The sequence below is a fragment of the Hypanus sabinus genome, chromosome 13 (assembly GCF_030144855.1).
Source record: "Hypanus sabinus isolate sHypSab1 chromosome 13, sHypSab1.hap1, whole genome shotgun sequence".
NCBI lineage: Eukaryota > Metazoa > Chordata > Chondrichthyes > Myliobatiformes > Dasyatidae > Hypanus > Hypanus sabinus.
Genome location: NC_082718.1, coordinates 88,506,762 through 88,519,100, shown reverse-complemented (window position 1 = coordinate 88,519,100; position 12,339 = coordinate 88,506,762). Strand labels below are relative to the sequence as shown.

The 12,339-nt window shown below is 46.3% G+C and overlaps 1 protein-coding gene across 2 annotated transcripts in view; it reads right to left on the bottom strand.

Moving 5' to 3' along the window:
* Positions 1-12,339, bottom strand: part of gal3st1a (galactose-3-O-sulfotransferase 1a) — a 31,734-nt gene that overhangs the window by 18,763 nt on the left and 632 nt on the right. The window contains exons 1-2 of one of the 2 annotated variants that reach the window (XM_059988095.1): positions 12,172-12,339; positions 6,431-6,493 (exon numbers count right to left, since the gene is read on the bottom strand). The exon at positions 12,172-12,339 is cut by the window's right edge and continues 41 nt beyond it. The gene's annotated coding sequence lies outside the window, so the exon portion shown is untranslated. The remainder of the gene's footprint in view (positions 1-6,430; positions 6,494-12,171) is intronic. The other variant, XM_059988094.1, reaches the window with a different exon arrangement.

Sequence of the window (12,339 nt, the reverse complement as noted above, 5' to 3'; positions counted from 1 at the left end):
TGTTATTGTGTTTTTTCCACCGAGCCACAAGGTGCCCCGGTTAGAAAGAGGGAGCTCGACTTCCTGGAGGGTGTAAATCGGACCCAGGCGCCCTTTCCTTTTCGCTCCAGTGCTCTGCAATGGCAGTCTTTATGCACTGGCCGATCAAAATAAGAGGCCCTTCTGCCAGTAGCGTTATAATCCTGATATATAAACAGAAAACGCTGGAAACACTCAGCAGATCAGGTAGCATCAATAGAGGAGAAACAGCACTTTCCAGATTGATGAGCTCTCAGCATTTCCTGATTTTGTTTTAGGGTTATAGCATTTCTTTTATCAATGAGCTGAATGGCCTAATTCTGGTCCTATATCTTACAGTTTACATTCTCTCCAACACTCAGCATTAAGGTTTACCTAACAAAGATTTTTCTCCTTTTTTTCCCAGTCCCCTAACACCTGGATCCGCCCCCTCCCCTAGAATCAGGTGATCTAGCAGTGCTATCAAACTGGCTGGAAATGACTTTTCAGTAGTGGAGCAGTGTCTCGGCCCAAACATCTAGACATCGACATCTTTCACTAATGAAGAAGGGAAATACTGAAAATTCTCATCAGGTTAGGCAGCGTCTGCTGGGGTGGGTGAAACAGAATTTTCCCCGCAGGTCGAAGACCTTTCCCTAAAGTGGAAAGTTGTTAAAAGTAACTTATCTGAATGGGATCCCTCTGTCCTGGCTGAAACCCAGAGGGTGTGGTAGTTATTCCACAGTTCAAAATACTCACGAAGCAATCAAACCATGATCACATTGCTGCCGTAATAGCTAGAGTGTAAAGTTATTATGTGCACCTGTGCTTCTTTTGTCTCGTGTAAAACTTTTTATTATACATTCTTAGATGCAGTCTTCTTAGGCCATAGATGAGCTCCTGTCTCCATTAGCCTCTATTCTGAGCCATTTTCTCAAGGGTGCACCAGGAGTAGCTCCATTATCTATTTTCAGCCTCAACCTCTCCATGTGTTCTTGCCATGTCCCTTTTTCCTCTTCTCTGGAGGATTCCATTTTAATGTCTGCCTAGTGACGATGTTGATCAGCTTCCTCTCACGGTGTGGCCAATTCAACTTCTTTTCTGTTTGCGTATCTGTATCTCTGTGGATTCCCAGTTTGTTACTTTGCCAGTCCATCTGATTGGGAGGACAGATAATTGGGAAGTTTTTAAGGAACAACAGAACTCAACTAAAAAGACAACATGGGGAGAAAAAATGAGGTATGAATGCAAGCTTGCCAGGAATATAAAGGAAGATAGCAAAAGCTTTTTTAGGTATGTGAAGAGAAAGAAGATAGTTAAGAACAATGTTGAGCCCTTGAAGAATGAATTGGGTGAAATTGTTATGGGAAACAGAGAAATGGCAGAAGAATTTAATGAGTACTTTAGATCTGTTTTCACTAAGGAAGACACAAGCAATCTCCCAGATGTATGGATGGGCCAAGGACATAGGGTAACAGGAAATGAAACAGATTGACATTAGGAAGGAAACGGTGATGAGAAGACTGATGGGACTGAAGGCTGACAAATCCCCAGGTCCAGATGGTCTGCATCCTAGGGTACCAAAGGAGGTGGCCCTGGAAATTGCGGATGCATTGGTAATCATTTTCCAATGTTCCTTAGATTCAGGATCAGTTCCTGAGGATTGGAGAATGGCTAATATTATCCCACTTTTTAAGAAAGGAGGGAGGGAGAAAACAGAGAACTATCGACCTGTCAGCCTGACATCAGTGGTGAGGAAGATACTAGAGTCCATTATTAAGGATGAAATAGTGGCATATCTAGATAGCAGTGATAGGATCGGGCCGAGCCAGCATGGATTTACCAAGGGTAAATCATGCTTGACTAATCTGTTGGAGTTTTTCGAGGATGTAACCAGGAAGTTAGACGGGGGGAGATCCAGTGGATGTAGTGTACCTCAATTTTCAGAAGCCATTTGATAAGGTCCCACATAGGAGATTGGTGGGTAAAATCAAAGCTCAGGGCATCGGGGGGAAGACATTGACATGGATAGAAAACTGGTTGGCAGATAGAAAGCAAAGGGTAGCGGTGAATGGGTGTTTCTTGGAATGGCAGGTGGTGACTAGTGGGGTGCCACAGGACTCGACTTTGGGACCACAGCTGTTTAGAATTTACGTCAATGATTTGGATGAAGGCATTGAAAATAACATCAGCAAATTTGCTAATGATACTAAGCTGGGTGGCAGTGTGACATGTGATGAGGATGTTAGAAGAATTCAGGGTGACTTGGATAGGCTGGGTGAGTGGGTAGATACTTGGCAGATGATGTTTAATGTGAATAAGTGTGAGGTTATCCACATTGGGAGTAAGAACAGGAAGGCAGATTATTATCTAAATGGTGGAGAGTTAGGTAAAGGAGAAATACAAAGAGATCTAGGAGTCCTTGTTCATCAGTCACTGAAGGTGAATGAGCAAGTGCAGCAGGCAGTGAAGAAGGCTAATGGAATGTTGGCCTTTATTACAAAGGGAATTGAGTACAAGAGCAAGGAAATCCTCTTGCATTTGTACAGAGCCCTGGTGAGACCACACCTGGAGTATTGTGTACAGTTTTGGTCTCCAGGGTTAAGGAAGGACATCCTGGCTGTAGAGGAAGTGCAGCGTAGATTCACGAGGTTAATTCCTGGGATGTCTGGACTGTCTTACGCAGAGAGGTTAGAGAGACTGGGCTTGTACACGCTGGAATTAAGGAGATTGAGAGGGGATCTAATTGAAACATATGAGATTATTAAGGGATTGGACTAGATAGAGGCAGGAAATATGTTCCAGTTGCTGGGAGAGTCCAGTACCAGAGGGCATGGTTTGAGAATAAGGGGTAGGTCATTTAGGACAGAGTTAAGGAAAAACTTCTTCTCCCAGAGAGTTGTGGGGGTCTGGAATGCACTGCCTCGGAAGGTAGTGGAGGCCAATTCTCTGGATGCTTTCACGAAGGATCTAGATAGGTATCTTATGGATAGGGGAATCAAGGGATATGGGGACAAGGCAGGAACCGGATATTGATAGTAGTTGATCAGCCATGATCTCAAAATGGCGGTGCAGGCTTGAAGGGCCGAATGGTCTACTTCTGCACCTATTGTCTATTGTCTATTGATATTTAGGATCCTTCTCAGGCACTGGTTGATGAAAGCCTGCAGTTCTTGTAGTGCCTGCTTTGTTGCTCCCCAGGTTTCATAGCCAACTAGGAGTGATTTTAACATTGGAGTTGAAGATTCTGATTTTGGTTTTCCTTGTTATGACTCTGGATGTCCACACTTTCTTCAAGATGTTGAAAAATACACTGCCCATGTTATTCCTGGCTTTGACATCCTCACCCATTCCATTATATACGCTCACAATTCTTCCCAGATAAAGGAGTTTACATTTTCCAGGGTTGTATCGCTCATCACTGTGGGTCTATTGCTGGTGCAGCTTATTTTCATCACTTTTGTTTCATTTACATTTGGTCTTAGACCCAGCATGGCGGACTTAATGATCAAGGGTGTTGACTTCTCTTGCATCTGTTGGTTAGATGCACTATACTATTTCTTCAGTATTTTGAAACTAGTGTTTTATTTTGGCTCTGAAGAAAAGATAGATGCGCAAATGCCTTGTGTGATTTAATTTAGATATTACAATGAGGCTGAATGTGCTTTGCAGCCTGATATGCACAACACTGAATTCTACAACTTCAGGTAATTTGATTTCTTGGTTTATTTCAGTCATCCATCTGCAATATTGCCTCTTCTAATTCGGTTTTCTTTCTGGGAGTTTGAGCCGTGCCAGGTTTGTCCTCCTGCTCTGTATTTTACAACTCCCACATCCTTTTCTTGTTGTTCTCTTGTCTGTCCCCACTCACCCAATGATCAGGTAACCCATTTCACATCTTCCTGCCCTGGTCAACCGAGTTTTCCCTGTCACAGCCTCCACCCGGCTGCTTAATAAGCTTCATTTGTCTCCTTCCCAGTTTTGTGGAAGTATCTCCACAGAGTCTCCAACTCCACCCTCCTCTGTCCGTGGAATAGGTTCTTCTCTTTCAACTCCTCCCACTTTCACCAATCTCAAGGTGTGGCCATGGGCATCTGCATAGGCCCCAGCTATGCCTGGCTTTTTGCTGGCTGTGTGGTAATGCTCCCCAACTCTTTCTGTGCTAGATTGACAACTGCATTGGTTCTGCTTCATGCATCCATACTGAGCTCATCAATTTCATCAACTTTGCCTCCAAATTCCACCCTGCCCTTAAATTCACTTGGTCCATTTCTGTCACATCTCTCCCCTTTCTTGAACTCTCTGTCTCTGGAGACAAACTGTCTACCAATATAATTTATAAGCCTACTGATTCCCACAGCTACCTTGACTGTATCTCTTCCCACGTGTCTCCTGTAAAAAATGGCATTCCCATTTCTCAGTTCCATCATCTCTGCCACACATCTTCCCAGGATGTTGCTTTCCTTTCCCTTCCTCCACCAGTCATGCTGCCCTCAACCATATCTCCTCCATTTCCCAGACATTTGAGCTCACCCATCTCCCCACCATTTTACCAGGGATAGAGTTCTTCTTGTCCTCGTCTACCACTCTATGACCCTCCACATCCAACATATTAGTCTTTGCAACTTCTGCAATCTTTAATAGGACCCTACCACCGAAAAGATCCTTACTTCCCCCACCCCCCAATGCCCTGCTTTCTTCAGGCATCGCTCCCTCTGTGACTCCTCTATTCATTCTTTTCTCTCCACTAGTCTCCCTCCTGGCAGTTAACACTGCTAGTGGCTAAAGTTTTACATTTTCCCATTCACCACCTCCCTCACATCCATTCAGGGTCCCTAACAGTCCTTCCAGGTCAAGCAACACTTCACCTGTGAATCTGTTGGGGTCGTCTACTGTATCTGCTGCTCCCAGTGCAACCTCCTCTATACTGGTGAGACCCATCGTAAATCGCGAGACCTCTTTGTCGAGCACCTCCATTCCATCCACCAAGAGCAGAATTTCCTGGTGGCCAACCATTTTAATTCCTGTTCCCATTCCCATACCAACATGTTGGTCCATGCCTCCTCTTCTGCTACAATGAGGCCACACTCAGGTTGGAGGAGCAACTCCTCATATTTTGTAATTTTTGGTAATATCTAGTAATTTTTCCCCCTTTCCCTTTTTCTTCAATTTCCCACTCTGGCATCTTACCTCTTCTCTGCACCTGCCTATCAACTCCCCCGGTGTATCTCATCCTTCCCTTTTTCCCATGATCCACTCTCCTCTCCTATCAGATGCCTTCTATTCCAGCCCTTTGCCTTTTCCACTATCACCTCCCAGCTTCTTGCTCCATCACCCCTTCCCCATTCACCTATTAACTTCTCGCATGTCCTCCTTCCCCCTCCCCTACCTTTTTATTCTGGCATCTTCGCCCTTCCTTTCCAATTTTGAAGAAGGGTCTCAGCCTGAAATGCCAACTGTTTATTCATTTCAATAGATGCAGCCTGACTTGCTGAGTTCCTCCAGCACTTGAGTGTTTTGCTCTGGACTTCCTGCAGCTGCAGAATCTCTTGTGTTATAGCTTGGTCCATCTTCCCAGAGATGCAGCCTGATCTGTTAAGTATTTTCAACACTTCCTGTTATTTAAATTGGAGGGATTCAGGTTTGATGTTTGGTTGCCTGGTGAATATGAAAGTAGATACCAGCGGAGAAGTTTCTGAAAGCAGTCAGAGGAGAAATTTCTTCTTGCAGATTGCTGTGAACCTTTGGAATTCTCCACCCTAGAGAGCTGAGGAGCTTGAGGAATTCAAGATAGAGGTTGACAGACACTTAAACTACAAGGGAGTCAAGGGGTTTGGGGAGAGAGCAGGAAGGTGGTGTTGAGACTAAGACTGAATCTGCCATGATCTCATTGAATGACAGAGGGGGTGTCCAACCTCCTCGTACTCCTGCCTTCATATGTTTATGGTCCAAGCAGTAAAAGTACTAAGATCTGACAGGTATCGCTGCCGAGTAGAGAGCCTCCAACACACAGGATTGCAAGAGGCTGCAGAGGAGTGTAGACTCAGTCAAATCCATCATGGGTACAAGCTTCCTCATCATTAAGGACATGTCCTTGAGGCGGTGCCTCCAGAATCCATCACTAAGAACCCCTGCCACATGGGACATGCCCTCTCCTTGTTACTACCACAAAGGAGGGGGGGGGGACAGGAAGCAGAATACCCATACTTGACAACTTTGGAACAGCTTCCTCCCCTCTGCATCCAGATTTCTGGATAGCCCTTGAGCCTATAAACACCACCTCATTATCCCGTCAGTTTTGCACTATTCACAACGTGGACAGGCTTTTATGTCTTGGCACTGTACAGCTGCTGCAAAGCAAGAAACTTCACGTTACATGCCAGCAACAACAATACTGATTCCGATTCTGTGAAAACTGGAATGGTCCTCCTACCTTAAATAGTGATCAAAGGATGTCCATGCTGATATCCTCCTGGATTCCAGTGTTAAACTCCACCTTAGAGATAGAAGATTAACAGAGTTAATTGCAAAAGCAGAGAGGAAAGTTAACATGAACATTCTTAAAGAGAATAGCAATTATCAAAGGGTTCTGCAGTGTAAATGGATTTCACACAACAACCTCTGAGTGTCACCAAGATACCATAGAATTCACAAGCACATGTCCATATGGCAAGAACATGTCAGGGAACATAAAAAACTCAATTACTGTATCCAGAAATGATTACGTTGCAAACTACAATTAGCACTTCCTCTCACCTTGCTACAGTAACAGGAGCACATAGACTGTGGGTAGGAGTGGGTGGTTTTACAAAAACACAAAATGAAGCATATCTGGTTTTAATTGGGGTTTTCAACTTAGTTTTATGTACGCTCAGTTTTGTATTGAGTTTTATATACTTAAGAGGTGCCTAATAAAGTACACACTAAGAGTATGTTTGTCTCTTCTGCTGCTGTAGCCCATCAAGGTTCGATGTGTTATTTGTTCAGAGATGCTCTTCTGCACACCGCTGTTGTAACTCAATACTGGAGCCACCCTTGTCAGGGCTGAGGGAGGTGATGTTGAGATGGAGAGAGAAGCCAAGAGGTTCCAGAGGGACTCTGATTCCAGGGGATGTGGAATATGAGAGTGGCAAGGATATTCCTACAGTACTTTAATCTCAGTAGTTATTACTCCCATGAAACTCTCAACAAGTGGCTCTCTGATCATGACTGGACTGGTAAAGGTTAAGACTATATCAGGATTAAAGGTTAGTTTTATTTGTCATAGGTACATTGAAACATTGTAACACAGCAAAATTCATCGTTTGCATCAAGGGTGAGCTGTAAGTGTTGCCGTGTTCCCACAGTGCCAACATAGCATGCCCCAACTTACTAACCCTAACTTGTGCATCTTTGGAACGTGGCAGGAAACCAGAAAAACTCTGCATTCACAGGGAGAACTTACAAATGTCTTACAGACGACGGCATAAATTGAACCCTGATCTAACAGCTGGCATTGTAAAGCATAACGCTCACCGCTGTGGTATCGTGCTGACACCAGAATGCAATCAACTGGGTAAAGTCCTGGACATTAAAGAGGAAACGGGAAGGTGGTGTGGTCAGTCACATCAAGAACCAAAGAACTGATACTAGATGGCCTTTATCATATGACTTGCATGGGACGTTGTATTGATGAGAGTCATTCTGTTACTACAGCAGTAGTGGATACCTGATTGGAAGGAATTTAGGGAATAGGATCATGATTAAGGAATTACAACCACTTCAAGGAGTTTAAAAAGGGAAGGTTGGAAATGGGATCATAATTTACAAGCAGTGATTGGGTCAGCATGGGTTTCTTGAGGAGAATGGGACTACAGACTTGAAGGACAGAGAACATAACTAAGGAGAAAATATTTTTAACAATATCACCTTGCATAGAGCCTGAGATGGAAGCTGGGAGTTCTGCCTTTTATTGGCAAAGAAGGTAGGCCTCGATGAGAGAAAGAGGAGAGAAAGTAAAGAAGGGTGTAAGCTCAAATGTGGGCAAAGAATTGGCACAGTCCATCAGGGAAGAGAAGTTTGTGGAGACCACGAGAGGAGAATGGAGAGAAATCAAAGGGAGGTGGAAAGTCAAGGATGTGTCATATGAAATATTTTAAAGTTTGGTGCAGTCTACCAGGTAAAAGGGGGAAACAGCAGAGACATCTTATTGGCTGATCTCAATTTTGTGAAAAGTTTTCATGAGCTCATAGCCCTTGCTGGAGGTGGGATTGGAGGAGCCTGAGAGGAAGGTATTATGAAGGTTGTTTTCAGGGGGGAAAAAAAGGCTGTCCTTGCATTCTAGGTTTTCCCAGAAAAATGAAAAACTGTTTGTGTAGTCCAGACTAATCTGGGAACAAATAGCTCTACCACAGTTATTCAATTTTACATCTTTTGACTCAATAGGCCACAGAGTACAGTAATAGAAAAGAGGAATGGCTAGGGTGAGAGGGAATAACGGTCCCCTCACCTCAATTCCCTTCTCATTCCCTTTCCCCTGTGGTCTTTTCTTCTCTCCTATCAGATTCCTTCTTCTTCAGCTCTTTAGTCCTTCCACCTATCACCTCTCAGCTTCTCACATCACCCCCATCCACCTACCTTCCCCCTAACCTGGCCTCACCTATCACCTTCTAGCTTGAACACCTTACCCTCACCCCACCTTCTGATTCTCGCTTCTTCCCCCTTCCGTTCCAATTCTAATTAAGAGCCTCGGCCTGAAATGTCGACGCTTTATTCCTTTTCATAGCTGCTGCCAGACCAGCGGAATTGGGAGAGGGAGAATTGGAAGGAAGTGCAAGACCAGACCAGAGAGAGTACTTTTGGAGGAGAAAATTAGATAGGAAAATGTAGAAATCGAATTCTCTTGCTGTGGGGTTAACCAAAACACCCGTTTGGCCGGGAAAAGTCCAGTTCAGATGTGCTTGCCGAGGGAGCAGCGATTCCAAAGTGCAGCGTGATAGAGTGAATTTCTGAGGCTGTGCAGAAACCTCGTGGTTTTCACACCTAGCTATGGGCAGATTTTAATGGTCCCTTATAAATTATCCCGTGACTGCCAAGCGTTGAGATGAGACCCGCGCTAAATCCGGGCCTCCCCTCCTCCGCCCCCTCTCTCAGATCTCGGTGAAGAACGGTGTCGGCCTGAAGCATGAAACGTGCATCCATCTCCATGGATGCTGCCTGACCTGCTGAGTTCCTCCAGCATCTTGCGCGCGTGGCTTTGGAATTCCAGCATCTGCGTGTTTATCAGTGCAGACCCCCACCCCCGCTTTAAATCCAACACCGACATTGTTATGAAGGTCGGATAGTCCCCAATGTTACCGTTTTAAGACAAGCCATTTTAGTCGGTGGCAGGCAGGGCAATTATAGTTAAGCCTGCTTATTAAGAAATAAAGCACCAAGGTACGCCCCCTTCCATTCCCCATTCTGGTTACCCTCACTCCTTCTCTTCTTATCAGCCCGATATCTCCCTCTTGCTCCCCTAACCCTTCCCTTTCTCCCACGGTCCACTGTCCTCTCCTATTCTTCTTCTTCAGCCTTCGTCCACCTATCCCTTCCCAGCTTCTCATTCCATCCCATCTTCCCGCACCCACCCACCTTCTCCCTCACCTAGTCTCACTCTCTAACTTGTACCCCTTTCCCTACCCAAACCTTCTTATTCTGACCTCTGTGCCCCCCACCCCCCCATTTCCATTTCCAGGATCTTGGCCCGAAACGTCGACTGTTTATCCCCCTTCGACAGGTGCCGCCTGACTTGCTGAATTCCTCCAGCACTTCGCGTGCATTGCTCAAGATTTCCGGCGACTCCAGAATCTCTTGTGTTTAAGTACCGGAGTCCCTGGCTGCAGACTAGATTGAGGTTGCATAAACTTCAAACCCCAGAGTGACGTTCTAATGTCTGCTCTGTCCCAGGATGAGACTGATTGCTTTGTGTGTGTGTGTGTGTGTGTGTGTGTGCGTGCTATACAACACTTGCCGGGAGCCCCGCTTTTATTGTGTTTCGCGCATTAAATGAACAGGTGTGTGAAACGTTTCCAGTCCGCGGAAAAGAGTGCTAGAGGACAGGATGCGCAGCTCCCGATAGCCACCGGAGACCAGATAAAAGGGCCCGCCGCCCCATTCACTGGATACCGCAGGCTCACTGTCAATATAACGGCTTTGGGGAAGGTGCGGAGAGATTCGCCGAAATCACTCCAGGGATGAGGGGCTCCCGGCACTGAAGAGTGGATCCGTACATGAGGCTGTTTAACAAGGTGGGAGCCCCTGGAATTACGCGAAAGGTGCTGGAATGGAAGAAAGACAAGCTGGCCGGCGGAAGGCAGAGTCAGAATAAAAGGGGGCCTTTTCGGACTGGCTGTCGGTGACTGGTGGGGTGCCGCAGGGGTCGGTATTGGGGCCACTTCTTCCCACCTTGCATGTCAATGATTTGTGGCCAAGTTTGCGGACGATACGAAGATAGTTGGAGGGGCAGATAGTATTCAGGAGGCAGGGAGTCTCCAGAAGGACCTAGAGACATTGGGGAAGTGGGCAAAGAAGGGGCAGATGGAATATAGTGTAGGGAATTGTGCGGCCGTGCAGTTTGGCAGAAGGAGTAAAGGCGTGGACTCTTCTGTAAATGGAGAGAAATTCAGAAAACATAGGCGCAGAGGGAGTCCTCGTGCGGGATTCCCTGAAGGTTAACTTGCAGATTGGGTTGGTGGGAATGAAGGCAAGTGCACCGTTAGCATTCATTTCGAGAGGACCAGAACACAAAAGTAAGGATGTGACGCTGAGGCTCGATAAGGCCACTGGCCAGACCGCACTCGGAGTAACTGTGGGGCGGTCTAAGAGAGGACGTGTTGGCATTAAAAAGGGCCCAGAGGAGCTTCATGGAAATGATTCTGGGAACGAAAGGGTTAGCATACAAGGACCGGTTCATGCTCTGGGCCTGTACTCGCTGCAGTTTAGAAGAATGAGGTGGGAACCTATTGAACGTTGAAAGGTCTGGATTGAGTGAATGTGGAGAGGGTATTTCCTATAGTAAGGGAGTTCAAGACCAGAGGGCACAGCCTCAGAATTGAGGGGCGTCCATTTAGAACAGAGATGAGGAAAGTTTCTCTAGCCAGAAGGTGGTGAATCTGTGGAATTCTTTGCCACAGTCGGCTGTGCAGACCGAGTCATTGGTACGTTATAGACGGAAGTTGAAATGATTAGTCAGGGCGTCAAAAGTTACGGGGAGAAGGCAGGAGAGTGGGGTTGGGAGGGATAATAAATCAGCCGTGATGGGATGGTGTAGCAGACTCGACGGGCCGAATGGCCTAATTCTGCTCCTGGTCTGATAGAGGTTTGTGAAATCGCAAAGGAAAGGCGGAATAGTCGGAGAGAAACTCTGGCAGAGTCCAAAACTAGAAAAGTTCTTTATTTTCCTAAAGAAGATTGAAGAAAGTGGCGCAAAGGGTGAGGTCAGGTCTGCAATGCTGTGCCGAGGGTCAAAGGTCGCAGGAGGGGTATCTGACAGAGAAGATTTTCCAGAGATGTGGCGTTTGCGAACCGCGCTCTGCGGTGCTGCCCGGCAGCCGGGCGATATCCGCACGAGGTTTGAAACGGCCACAATGAGATCATTGTGCTTGAGAGACGCAATAAGGACAGTCCCTGCGGAAAAGCAAAGTCACCCCGAGGAATGATAAGCTGCCCCCCCCCTTTCCCCTCTATCAGTGCATGTCAATCACTGCGCGATTACCTCTCATCCTCGGTCAAGAATTTCTCGTCACCAAAGATCAAAGAGACCGTTGGGCCCTTCAGTGTTTGGACTAGATCTTTGTAGATCAGTTCAGTTGCATTACTAATAAGCAACACCCCCCCCCCGCGCTCTTTCCCCTACATTCGAATATTTTCTGTTCAAATGGTGACCTGGATCTGCATCCAGGTACTTCAATCGAGGTCATTTCCTCACCCCGTCTTCCCGTCTCTGTCACTTGAAGGTGCGAATCGCGTTTTTTTTTTAAAAAAGGTTTTCTTTATGGAATTAGAATAATTTCCCGCCACGGTGCTCTCGTATTCGGATGTATCCCGATTCACTTAATCACTTTGCCTGCCAGTGGCCCTGCAGTAACTGTGCAAGCGTTAGTTTCTCAAAAATTTCCGCGCTGCCCTTCCCTCCACCCCGCCCTGTGTACTCACAGTCTTGGTGCCCTCGGGCGCTCTGCCCGTCCCCGGAAACACTCTGCACGGAGGGGGCGCCTCCGTGGTGGGATACTCCACTCCACGTGCCTGACCTATATCTAACTGCCTCCCGTTCACGACTGATAACCTGAGCTCAAACGTCCGACTTGTACAACGTACCGAACT